This window comes from Cryptomeria japonica, chromosome 10, assembly GCF_030272615.1.
Source record: "Cryptomeria japonica chromosome 10, Sugi_1.0, whole genome shotgun sequence".
NCBI lineage: Eukaryota > Viridiplantae > Streptophyta > Pinopsida > Cupressales > Cupressaceae > Cryptomeria > Cryptomeria japonica.
The window spans coordinates 630,034,692-630,048,579 of record NC_081414.1 but is presented as its reverse complement, the minus strand read 5'-3'; the positions used below and the strand labels follow the sequence as shown (position 1 = coordinate 630,048,579).

Here is a 13,888-nt window from a genome sequence, read left to right as displayed (position 1 = left end):
CCTAACCAAATTAAACTAGAATCAATGGGTTAAATACTATTTTTGTGTTATCATCATCATTCCCTAAATATTAAAAATTCTTAGAAAATCCTTCATATTTGAAACCAAATTATTGAAGATTTTAGATAAGACAATTATTCAAGACTTTAAAATAATTTACTTTTAGAATAAACTAAACTTTCTTCGAAATATTTTCGATAGACATAAGATGCAATGTGTCTCACATAACTCCTGAATTATCTTACCATAAAATTCTTTGTACTATGGTTTTATTTTGGGGAAATACCAAAGAGGGAACGAAATAGAACTCTGGTATTCCTTTGAGATTATGAAATTTTTGTAATGCAAGTAAAATAAAATGGTGTTATAGATGAGCATTATTTTGTGAGATTAGAATGGGTTAAGGCATGAAATATAGACTCATACAAAATGGAAAGCAACATTTTATTTTAAGTATCACATAAAAGTTAAGATATGTATCTAAATTGGCTATCCCCATACTTTAGAGTGTTCTCCAACTTTGATTAATAAATAGTTACAATAAATATTGGCTAAAGGTGAACAAATAAATGTGCATGTGATTAGATTTCCACTACCACTACCAACAATAATAGATGTTACACACATAAAATTGAAGGGGAGAAAGAACAAAAAAATACAGCAAACAATATTAAAATCATAAAAACAGATTATATTAATGCATTTTTAGTACAGAGCTGCCAGTGTTCTCTTGACAATGTACATTCATCAAAACAAAGTATTCATGCCATATGCCATATTCTAAAAAAATAGAGTATTCCTTCCAAAGACAGAGTGTTCATGCTTCATTCTTAAAAACAAAGTATTACATTAATTCCCTTCTAAAAACTGCCTATAGCTACGAGAGAGTCTTCTAGAGAGTGCACCAAAAATAAACCATGTAGAAGCATTGAAGTGTATGGAAGAAGATGGAAGGAGGGAGAAGTAAATGCAGCAGATGGAGTAGTTGAGCTACTGAGGCAAGGAATATTATATTTTTCCAGCTGGAGTCCATGTCTGCCAACACTCCCCCTTAAACTCCACTACCATATATATATCTGAAATACCAATTCTTTCCTAGAGATGTTCAAAAATGTTCTTTGCAAGCGGCTTTGTGAAAATGTTTTCCAGTTGTTCGTTAGACCTGCAAAACTCAAGATATATGTCACCATTGTTTACCAATCCTTGAATAAAATGATAACTTGTATCAATATGCTTGCTCCATTTATAAAATACATGATTTTTAGATAAAGCAATTGTTGAATTGTTATCAAAATAAATTTCCATACGTTCTACTTGTGGATGTCTCAAATCTGAAAGTACCCTTCTCATCCATACTGCTTGACAAGCTGCTAATGTGGCTGCAACATATATTCTACTTCAGCTGATGGCAATGTCACAATTGGTTGTTTCCTTGATGCCCAAGAGATAGCACCCGATCCTAAATGAAAGATATACCCTGAAGTTCTTTTCTATCATCCATGCTACCTCCCTAATCACCATCTATATATCCAATCAGATTGTAATCATTTGAAAGTGTATACAAAATTCCAAAATTCAAATTCTTTTTCCAGCTTTCCAATGTGATTCCTTTGGTTTGTCTGTGAATTTGGAAATGAGACTAACCCCATACATGATATCCGGTCTTGTAGTGGTTAGATACATGAGGCTAGAAACTAATCTTTTGAATAAGGTTTCATCAAAATTAGTACTTTTGTCATCCTTACTAAGTTTCAAACCGAACACAACTGGTGTAGGGGTTGGATTCACATTTGTCATCTTAAATCTCTTAAACAAATCATTAACATATTTACTTTGACATATAAAAAATGCCTTGATCATTTTGACTTACCTCTATCCCAAGAAAATATCTCATGAGCCCCAAATCAGTCATATCAAATTCTCTTTCCATGGCTGCCTTGAATGACTTAATTGACATATTGCCTGTAAATATCAAATCATCTACATACAAACAGACTATCAAAGTTTCTCTTTCATCATTCACTTTAACATACAAATTTGGTTCATTGCCACATTTACTAAACCCATTGTTCACAAAATAAGAGTCTATCCTTCTATACCAAACTCTAGGAGCTTGCTTCAAACCATATAGGACCATTTTCAATTTGTATACCTTATGTTCTCCCAAAACTTCATAACCTAGTGGCTATTTCATATACACTTCTTCTTCCAAAATACCATTCAAGAATTCTTATTTAACATCCATTTGGTAAACCTTCCATTTGTTTTGAGCTGATATAGATAAGACCATTCTATCGGTATCTAATCTTGCCACATGTGTGAATGTTTCATTGTAGTTTATGCCCGATTGTTGTGTGAAGCCTTTAGCTACTATTCTTGCCTTGTGTTTCTCTATATTTCCATTAACATTATACTTTGTCTTGTAAATACATTTAACTCCAATCACATTCTTTCCTTTAGGAAGCTCTACTAGATCCCAAGTTCTATTCTTTTCTATTGACTAAATTTCTTCATCCATGGCTGCAATCCATTTGTCATCTTTTATGGAATCTTCAAAATAAATTGGATCAACTTGTGTTAAGAATGCAAAATTAGTGCATAAATAAACATTTTCAGCCTCTTGTATTTCATCATATATCTCCCTTAGACTTTGTATCTTCTTTGAAGTGTTTATGGACCTTGATCTTAGTGATGCAAGTGTTGAATTAGAAGACTTGCTGTTATTATTACTAGCTGGAGTAGTAGATACCCTATTAGGTGTTGTTGGAACATTTTCTTGTGTTGTAGGATTCTCAACTTGAGTTTCTTTCTCTTCATTCTCTTTTGGAACACTAGTTGCAACTGTAGTTGTTTTGTTTATGCTGCCATACCATGCTTCTTCTTCAACAAACTCAACATCATGGCTTATAATCAACTTCTTTGTGATAGGATTGTATAGCTCATATGCCTTGGATTTTTCACCATATCCTACAAATATGCACTTCTCTCCTCTATCATCTAGTTTCTTTCTCAACTCTTGAGGTATCAATGAGTATGCCACACACCCAAAACCTCTCAAATGTGCTATATTGTGCTTCGTTTTACTCCAAGATTCTTCTGGTGTTTTATTTATCACTGCTTTTGTTGGACATCTAATTAATATGTAAATTGAACATGCAATCGCTTCAGCCCAATAATCGTTTGGTAAGTGTTTTTTTTATCATACTTTGTGCCATTTTCATAATTGTTCTATTCTTTCTCTCAACTACTACATTTTGTTGAGGAGTGTACCTTGTTGTAAATTGTTTCCTTATACCATTTTCTTTGCAAAAATTCTGAAAATCACTTGATATGTATTCACCACCTTGGTCGGTTCTCAATATTTTGATATAATAACCACTTTCTTTCTCAACTTTTTCCTTGAACTCTTTAAAAACAACAAATTCATCTGATTTATATTTCAAAAAATAAACCCATACTTTCCTTCTGAAATCATCAATAAATGTCAAGAAATAAAGTCTTCCACTTATGGATGGTGTTTGCATCAGTCCACAAAGGTTTGAATGCACTATCTCAAGTGGTTGTTTTACTCTATAAGACTCCCCAATTGGAAATTTATTTCTATGTTTCTTTACCAACATGCAACTCTCACATGTTATCTTGAGTGGCTCTATTGGTGGAAATCCATATACCATTAATTTCTTATATAACAATTGTAACCCTTTCAAGTTTAAATGCCCAATTCTTAAATGCCATAGCCAAGATTCTTTTTTGTATGAAGCCTTAAAATATGATTCAACAACCTTTTTCAATCCTTGTGGGTCTAAGAATAGTTCACTTTGAATCTGAAGTGGAAAAATCCTATTTTTTGTCATTTCAACTCTTGCAATCAGCCAATTGCTTGGTTTCTTGTCTAGAATCATACACCATTTTCAAAGTTTATTATATACCCTTTTTGCACTAGTTGTCCAATGCTTATGAGATTGTGTTGCAATCTAGGAACATAGTATACATCGGAAATATGCTTCTCCTCACCTAATTGCTTAGTTCTTATGTTAATTGACCCTTTGCCCATAACTAAAACTCATTAATCATTTCCCAATTTTACTTCTGATTTTACTGAATCATCCATTGTTGCAAACATCTCCTTATTACAACTCATGTGATTACTGCATACACTATCTAGAAACCATACTTCTTTGGAACTCTCTTGTGCTACATTGCATGTTATCAATATGGTGTCTTGTTCACTAATGTTTGGTTGGTTTTCATTTGCAAAATGTGCCTTTTGCTTGTTCATATCATATTTATTTTTCCTATATTATGATGCAAAATGCCCAAATTTATTGGAATAATGACACTAGATGTTGGATTTATCATACCTTTCTCCTTGATGTTGGCTATGAGAATGGCGACTCCCCCTTCCTCTTGTTGGTGTAGAATGAGCATGCGAGCTTGATGTTGGTCTTCTGCCTTCAAATTGTGTATTTTCTCTTCCTCCCCTTGGTGTAAAATGTCCTCTGCCTCTACTATGATTTGATCTTCCTCTTATTCTTTCAAATGAGAGTTGAGTCTTGAATGCATTCTCCAATGATGATGTTCCTAATTGATTTAATCTTTGTTCATGTGCCAAGAGTGATCCCATTAATTTATCTACTGATAACTGAGTGATATCTTTGGACTCTTCAATAGCCACTACAACTAGATCAAACTTTGTAAGTAAGCTTCTAAGTATCTTCTCTACAACCTTTTTATCCCCAATTGTTTCTCCATATGATATAATCTGATTTACTATTGATATTGTATGAATTAAAAATGAATCTACTAAATCTGAGTCCTTCATTTGCAAATTTTCAAAATCCCTTCCAAGAATTTGTATTTTTTCTATTTTTACCTTGCCTGTGCCTTGGTATGATGTTTGCAAACTTTCCCAAGCCCGCTTTGATCTTGTGGCAGCTGATACTTTTGGAAAAATTGATTCATCCATTGCCCGTTGAATGAAAAACAATTTGGCATGTTTCTTTCTATTTTCCTTCAATAAATCCTTCTCAGCTTGTGGAAGAGCCTGATAAGCTTGTTGGTCTACTGGTTTAGGAAACCCATTTTCAACCAAGTCCCAAACATCCTGGGAGAAAAACAAGGTTTTCATTTTTATACTCCACTAGTCATAATTTTTGCCATTAAAAATTGGAATCTATGGTTGTGCAATGCTTCCACTTGTTCCTGCCATGATTTTTCAAAAAAAAAAGCCTTGCCTCTTCTTGCTGCTTGCAATTCCTCTGTTTCCTTTTCCAATCTTTGACTATCTTGTTTTGATGGCTACAAAATCTCTCTTGCTACAACTCAGATTTCTGCACTCTTCCAAAAATAAAACAACCCTATCTAGGCTCTCTTATTTCTATGATCTTCTCAAGACAAATTCCTTTATTTGTTCTAAGGTCCCTTTGTTGGGTGCAACTTAGAAAACTTGTGACATTTCTTTACATGCCCACAACTCCCTGCTTTAACTTTGCTTAGATATCCCTACTCTGATACCAGTTTAAAGGGGAGAAAGAACATAAAATTACAGCAAACAATATTAAAATCAGAAAAATAGATTATATTAATGCCTTTTTAGTACAGAGATGTTAGTGCTCTCTTGACAATTTATATTCATCAAAACAAAGTATTCATGTTGTTGAGTTTTCTATAGTTCGGAAGGTGTGTTTGTGGAAGTTGCTTAAGTGCAGCTCGTGTTGGATGTTCAGCAAGAGGATATTTTCTATTCTATAAATAGAATATTTCTTAGAGTTGTGAGGTTATTACCAAGAACAGTTTTATGTGTGGATAGTTTGAGTTATGTAAGGTGAGTTTCCTTTCTCTCACTTCATGTAAGGAAAGTTCCACTTTGCATCATGCAAGGAATGTTTCTCTTAGGTTGTGTCGTGTGAGGAAAGTTTCTATTATCTTTCTTAATTGACATTTCATCAATAAGGCTATATGTAAGATCGTTGTAGCAACTAGGATAGATTCTTGAAGGAAAGTGCTCTTAAAGTTGAATAGAAAATTCAACATTTGCAGGTTTTTCCCGGCATTGGGGTTTTCTGGGTATATCCATGTTATATGTGCTTGGTTTCTTTTGAATTTACTTCCGTTGTTCATTTAGTTAAATAATCCAGAGTATTAATTGTTACAAATTAGATAGTTTATTTTTTGTGATATTTGTTGAGCAATTAATCAGTTGCTCGGTTATAGAAATTAACATGGTATCAGAGCTTGGTCACAGGTTTGAATCATGCAAGTTGCGGTGAGTGACAATGGGAGGGAGATTGTTGGTAGTGGGCCAATGTACCTCATGGGGATTCATGACATGGTTTAATAGATTCTAGTGGATTATATAAGTCTAGTGGTTATATCAGGCATTGACAGGTCGATCTTTTGGTGTAACGACAACCCTATCTTGTAACAAGTGGTATCAGAGCTCTAAACTCTAAATACGAAGCCAAGTTTTATATCATAGGTTGATCTTTTGGTGCAACGACAACCCTAGCTTGTAACAAGTGGTATCAGAGCCTGGTCACAAGTTTGAATCATGCACGCTGTGACAAGGGATGCTGGGAGGGGGATTGTTGGCAGTGGGTCAGCATCCCTTGCGGGGATTCATGATATTGTTTAACAACCTCTTGTGGATTCTATAAGTCTAGTGGTTGTATCGGGCATTGACTAGCATAATGACCTATCTGATGGAAGCAAAAACACTTTATCTTACTTAGGTCTTTCTTCTTCCCATCCTTGAAAGATGACCCTTCAGTTTTCCCTTTACTAAATTTTAGCTTGCCTTTGCTTGCAAGTGCAAGATTTTATTCATCGTCAACCTTCTTTGTCTAGCCCCTCGATGACTGCTTTCACGAATCTCCTCCTGAACAAAATCATCCCAAAGCCTCACCCAGTCAGGTAGGCGATCAATACCAACAATGTATTTGACAAACACTTCCTAGTGATTCGAAAATCCATTCAGGGCTATTTGCACCAACTTATCTTCAAAAATTATCTCTCCAATAAGATCCAACTCATCCCTGACCTATGTCAATCTTGACAAGTAAGAGGTCACTCCATTGAGGAAAGTTGTCTTCACATCCATCTAGTGTATCCTCCAACCCATCTACACTGCTATAGAAATGATAGCCCTTATCGATGAGTACCTGGCTACCGGAGCAAAGGTCTCATCATAGTCGATCCCTTCCTTTTGATAAAACTCCTTATCCACAAATATTGCTTTGAACTTTTCCACACTACCATCTACAACATGCTTGATCTTATACAACCATCTCAACCCTACCACGGACAAACAGGTAGTAGACATTCTGACTAAAGATTTGGTGAAGACTAAGTTTCTATTCTTCCGTGATAAGTTGGGTGTTGTGCATAACACCTTCCTCACTAAGAGGGAGTGTTGATTTTTCTGTAGTTTAGAAGGTGTGTTTGTGGAAGTTGCTTAAGTGAAAATCATGTTGGATGTTCAGCAAGAGGATATTTTCTATTTTGTAAATAGAATGTTTCTTAGAGTTGTAAGGTTATTACCAAGAACGGTTTTATGTGTGGATAGTTTGAGTTATGTAAGGTGAGTTTCCTTTCTCTCACTTCATATAAGGAAAGTTCCACTTTGCATTACGCAAGGAATGTTTCTCTTAGGTTGTGTCGTGTGAGGAAAGTTTCTATTCTCTTTCTTAATTGATGTTTCATAAAAAAGGCTATATATGTAAGATTGTTGTAGCAACTAGGATGAGATTCTTGAAGGAAAGTGCTCTTGAAGTTGAATATAAAATTCAACATTTACAAGTATTTCCCCGCATTGGGGTTTCCTAGGTATATCCGTTTTATATGTGTTTATGTGTTTTTGTTTATTTTGAATTTGCTTCCGTTGTTCATTTAGTTAAATAATCCAGAGTATTAATTGTTAAAAATCAAATAGTTTATTTTCTGTGATATTTGTTGAGCAATTAATCGGTTGCTAGGTTATAGAAATTAACACATGCCATATGCCATATTTTGAAAAAAGAGAGTATTCCTTTCAAAGATAGAGTGTTCATGCTTCATTCTTAAAAATAGAGTATTACATTAATTCCCTTTTAAAAACTGCCTACATCTACATGAGAGTCTTCTAGGGAGTGCACCAAAAAAAAACCATCTAGAAGCATCGAAGTGTATGGAAGAAGATGGAAGGAGGGAGAAGTAAATGCGACAGATCAAGTAGTTGAGATACAGAGGAAAAGAAGATTATATTTGTCCAGCTTGAGTCCACAAAATTGGCTTATGAAACAAAATAATCTTATATTGATTATGAGGAATTGCAAACACTCATTGATTGTAAAATTATGAAGAAAAAAAACAATGACAAAGTCCTTAGTTTGATCATTTGGTGTAGATTTACAATTCCACATGAAACGATTCATATTCATTCTAAAAAAATTATACTTCATCAAATTGAATACGACATACAATTTAACTTGGTGTTTTTGCAGCCTGGTAGCACTCACAAAGATACAAAATTTGAATTGTCAGTGTATAAGAGTACCACATATTAGATGGCATTTAGTTTATAATGAAAAGTTTAACCTTATTTTTCTAAGAAATAAAATCTATCTATTTCCATTTTGTTGTAATGTTGGCCAGAAGGTGAACTAGAAGGAAGAAGGGCTAGCATGATAGGGCCCTCTGCACCATCATCATATGATAGATGTCCTGTATTGAAATTCATTTCTCCTCACATATCCTGGATGCACATAGTTCACATACATGTTTGGATTTTGATGTGCAATTACTCATGTGTAAGCACTCACATCAGCCTTGGAAGCATCCTATGCTGAAAATTGAACGGACCACCCATTGCTCTTCAATAATCCCTCTTGAAAATCTTTCAAGAAAATTTCAAGAATTGTATCTATTTTAACTTCGTTCAAATTGTCCAGGTCATTCAATTGTTGCCTCAAAGCTTCATTATGGAGAAACTGTACAAAATTCAAACATGTAGTGTATAATTACTAATGTCACAATCACTGACTTCACAATGTAAATTATCTTTCCAGAAGTAGATATTTGAACTCCCAGAATCAAAATATCATATAGCACAGATAGATTCAAAAGTATTTATGATGGTGGGTTTGTTGAGGTAGAATTTAAGAATTTATTTATAATGGTTTGTGGAGGTAAAGTTTGCTCACCTCTAGGACTCCAACACGAGAAGAAACATTCACAATTCGACCTCCACCATCATTAGCATTCTTCATAAGAGGAAGAAGCACTTTGACCATTCGTTTAGTGCCATAATAGTTAATGTCAATGCATTGCTTTTCCATTTCATAGTTCTCACAAATACCTTCCACTATTTTTTGAGACTTCCATAATATACAACAAAAACCTGAGGATAATACAGTATGTAAAAATCTAAATTCACCAATCAATGTACAAAGAGAAATAACCTTACGAATATCAGTTTTGGATCTGCTTGGTTGGCCTTTAAGATGCCATAATCTATTGAAATTCCCATTATTTCTGCATTATTAACCCATGTTTTCAATGAAAAATATTCAAAAGAGCTCCAAATTGAATGGAGAAATAAATGAAATATAAGAGAATAATGTGTACCAGAATATCAAGTTTTCCATATTATTGCTTCATCCATTTGGCAAACACATGGATTCCCCTATCATCCTTCACATCCAGTTGATAAAAGATGGCATTATCAAAGCCAACATTGTGGAGAATTTTGAGAGAAGCCCTTCCCATTTGTAAATCTGGATCTGTTGAAATTACATGAATACCATTTGCTAGCGATCTGTGAACAATTTCATATCCAATGCCCCTATTCCTGTCACCATTGCTACAATATCCTATATCCACCATCTGATATTAAAGTTTAAGGTTAAGGTCAACCATGAAAGTTATTGGAAGTTCATAAGTGTAGGGAAAAAGAAATCCCATAAATTGTACAATAGAAGTAGTGTATATATTGTTTAAATTAAAAATAGAATTACCCAAAAGTAAATATACCCAAGAGTAAATATATACAATAGAAGTAGTGTATATATTCCCCTGGATCAAAAGACTTAGGGACTTCTTCAGGATTATATGATATATGATGAGTATTTGGATTCGTTCCTCGACACACCCTTAGCTATAATGCATTCAAAAATCAAGGAGAAAAGGAAATTGGGTCTGAACCAGTTCTTAGAAGGAAAGGGGAAACCTGATTTCGGATCCTCCCCTCCCAAGAAGGGCTGCCGATCTTTGATTGAAGTAAGAACTCAAGAAGGGGCAGCAAAGAACCAATCCAAAATCACAGACCTTTGGAAAGTAGGGAAGGGAAACTCCCTTCCTGAACAATAATGAAAATAATTTCTTGGAATTTTAGGGGTCTCAATGTCCCTAACAAATAGAGGGTAATCAAGAGAAGGATTCTTTTGGTCAGCGTAGATGTTACCCTCCTTCAAGAAAATAATTTAGATTGCCAGCAAGTTGTTTCCTTTGGTTTGGGAATCAGCTCCCTCTTTCAAGCATCTTTTGAATCAATAGTTTCTTCAGAAGGGGCTTCTGGGAGTCTAATGATAATCTGGAAGCCTCCTCAAGTTCATGTGGAAGGTGTTGCTTCTAACATAAATTGGATGCTAGTAAATATCACTCAGCTTCAAACAAATTCTTCCTTTTTTATCATCAACACTTATGGACCAAGATCTCCTCAAAATAGGCAGCTCCTCTGGCTATCCCTTGATGGGATCATATCCCAACTTTCGGATCAATAGCTTATTATAGGAGGTGATTTCAATGCTATCAGGTATGCATCAAACAAAAGGGGTGGCATTATTAGGTTAGGAAGATCTCAACAAGATTTTAATTGTTGGATATATAGGAATGGGTTATTAGATATTGATTTAGGGGATTCCTTTACATGGACAAATATGAGAAAAGGTTTTAGTAATATCTCAGAGAAAATTGAAAGATTTTTTTGGTTGGGGGATCTCAGATCTTTTCCCTTCTTCTTTGAGTGTTTAGTTTTAGCCTATTCAGGATCTGACCATTTCCCCATTATTCTTTCCCTTGAAGGTGTTCTTGACACCTCCAAATCTCCTTTTAGATTTGAGAACATGTGGATGAAAGATCCAAATTTTATAACTTTGATAGAAGACTGGTGGAAAGAAGAAACATTTGAAGGATACAAACTTTATTGTTTCATTTCAAAGTTAAAATATGTAAAACAAAAGTTGTTGCAATGGAATTATCAACATTTTATAAACATTTTTTCCTCCAAAAAACTTTAGAAGAGAGATTGGTTGTTCTAAATGCTAAAATTATTTCTAAGGGCATGGATCAAGACTCCTTTCAACAAGAAAAGAGTCTACTCATGGATTATGAGGATATCCTATCTAAAGAGGAAATTTTGTAGAAGCAGAAGTCTAGAGAAAATTGGCTCTGGATGGGTGACAAGAATACTAAGTTCTTCCATAATATGACAAAGATCCGTAGGAGAAAGAATAGGATTTGAAAACTGGATTTGAATCAGAACCAAACTATAGAAGATCCTGAAGAGATTAAGAGAGAAATAGTTTCATATTACTCTACTCTACTAAACAATGTAGAAGGTTCTCACCTTATAGAGCAAGGAAAGTTCTTGGCCTTGATTCGAAATATCATCTCCAGAGAGTTTTTTAGTGGCAAATCTTTGCCAATTGGTGAATTTCACGTGAATAGTCTTGGGCAACATCGTGGTCAAATCGCTCAGAATTTTGGGGTTAACGACACACTGTAGAGCCTGGCTTCACCATTGACCACACACTGTCGATGTGCATGCCCGTAATATTTGCCTGGAATCAATCAGACATGGTTATTAGATCACCTCCATTATTCGCCAGCAGTAGTAAAACGACCACGTACCCAGGAGCTAATTCACCAATGGTAAATTAAATGTTCATTGCACGCGTCGGCCAAATTTGCCAATATCAATTAAAACATTATAAGCATTCGAGGACCCATTTCGCCCCACTTAAATTTAATGTTCATTGCATGCCCACACAATTCGCCAAAAAAGCAATTAAATTAAATGTTTATTGGAAAATGCGACGCCCGGGCCCCGCGCAATTTGCCAAAAATACAATCATGGATTGCTATAAATACACTCTTTCTTACAATCTATTCATGTCTGATTAGTAAATTGGGAGCTCTCGAGTCTTGATTCACATTCCGCAAATTGAGTTGGAAAGTTGAAGTTCATTCACATTGTAGGGTGGGGCAGAGGGCCAGAGTTACAATCCTGCAACACAAGCCCAGGCATTCCTGATTCCCGATTCAGAGAATTGAGAAGGCATAAAGGTGAGTAATCATTTCTTCATACTTGATAGTATTAATTTTAACTTTTAATTCATAGTGAGAGGTCAAGACTCAAGATGTCATAGTTAGACTTGGGTGAGACTCCTTAGGGTGGTGAAGGGATTGAGATGTCACACAAGGGTGAAATTGAGACTCCTCAGGGTGGTGAAGAGATTGGGATGTCATACAAGGGTAAGACTCCTTAGGATGGTGAAACTAAAAGGATTGAGAGGCCATCAAAATGCCCAAAACCTAAACTTAAAGATAGTACCATAAAGTCTTTCTTGGGAATTGGCAAAGTTTCTAGTCCATCAACTTCTGCAGTTGCAAAAGCCATTCATAGTAGCTCACCACTACAACAAGGTGGGATTGTCATTGAGTTAAATGCATCAAATGAGGATGACAATACCGACATGGTAGAAGATGTTGTAAGGGATACAAACAATGAGATAATTCACTTGGATGCAAATGCTAGTACTGAAGATGATGTTGGTAGGAAGAAAAGAAAATGGAAAGTAAAATTGGGGCGAGAGTGGGAGATGACAAGGAGTTTTAAGATTGATTGGGTAGAAAAGTACCCATTCATTGAACCCTGTCCCAAATAATGATGAACAACCAATAGAATGCAGGTGTAAGATTTGTAGCTAGAAAACTAAAAGAGAGAAGAAGATGCAGCTAAAGCTTGACACCATAGAAAAGCATATTGGTAAGGTTTATAAAAAATAGATCATAGACGGAAAGGAAACATGAGTAGTAAGATGAAAATCAAAGGAAGAATGTCTTCATGTTAAGTATGCCATGGAATATGAAGAGCTTAACCACAAAATGACACTGATTGGTAATAGTGGATTTGGAAATACAATGAAGGCTGGGCTTGAACATGTACCGAAAGATGCAAACCTAGCAAAGACTGTTAAGATGAGTGTTGTTTTTCATATTATGTCGAGAGGGCGTCCTATGAAATATTTCCCAAAATTTAGTAGTTTATTATCTTTTTTGAATATTCCTCACTATCCTATGTCACATTGGTCAATAAACGCTGGATAGAAATGGCAAATTGTCTCACTGAGGTGGAAAAGCAAAATTTACAAGAGAGTGTAAAAGAGTCAAATTTCATTTCATTATCCATAGATGAAGTTACTATGGTAGATAACACTTCTTGGGTTTGTATGCATGTGTATACCGTTAAAGAACACGTCCATCGAGCTCATCTACTCTGTGTTCGTAAAATGAGGGGCAATTCAATAGCAAAAAAAATTATATTTGGAAGTTAAGAAAGCTTTGAATGAAATTGTTGGTATGGATGACTTGACAATTGCTAAGAAGTTGGTGTGTGTTGGAGCTGATGGAGCTACAACAATGCAAGGTCAAAGGACCGGTCTTTGCACAAGATTACAAACTAGTATTGCACCATACATGGTTGGAATTCACTATATGGCCCATCGAATGAATTTAGAATATAGAATTTTAAGCAATTTCCCTACAATGTCAAAAGTTGAAGATCTGGTCCACGAGCTCCACTCATACTTCTGCCAAAGTCTTAAACATTTTGTAGAATTTCAGATTTTTG

At 34.9% G+C, this 13,888-nt stretch overlaps 1 pseudogene; it reads right to left on the bottom strand.

Moving 5' to 3' along the window:
- Positions 1–8,575: 8,575 nt before the first annotated feature.
- LOC131036147 ((+)-neomenthol dehydrogenase-like) overlaps positions 8,576–13,888 on the bottom strand; it is a 33,995-nt pseudogene continuing 28,682 nt past the window's right edge.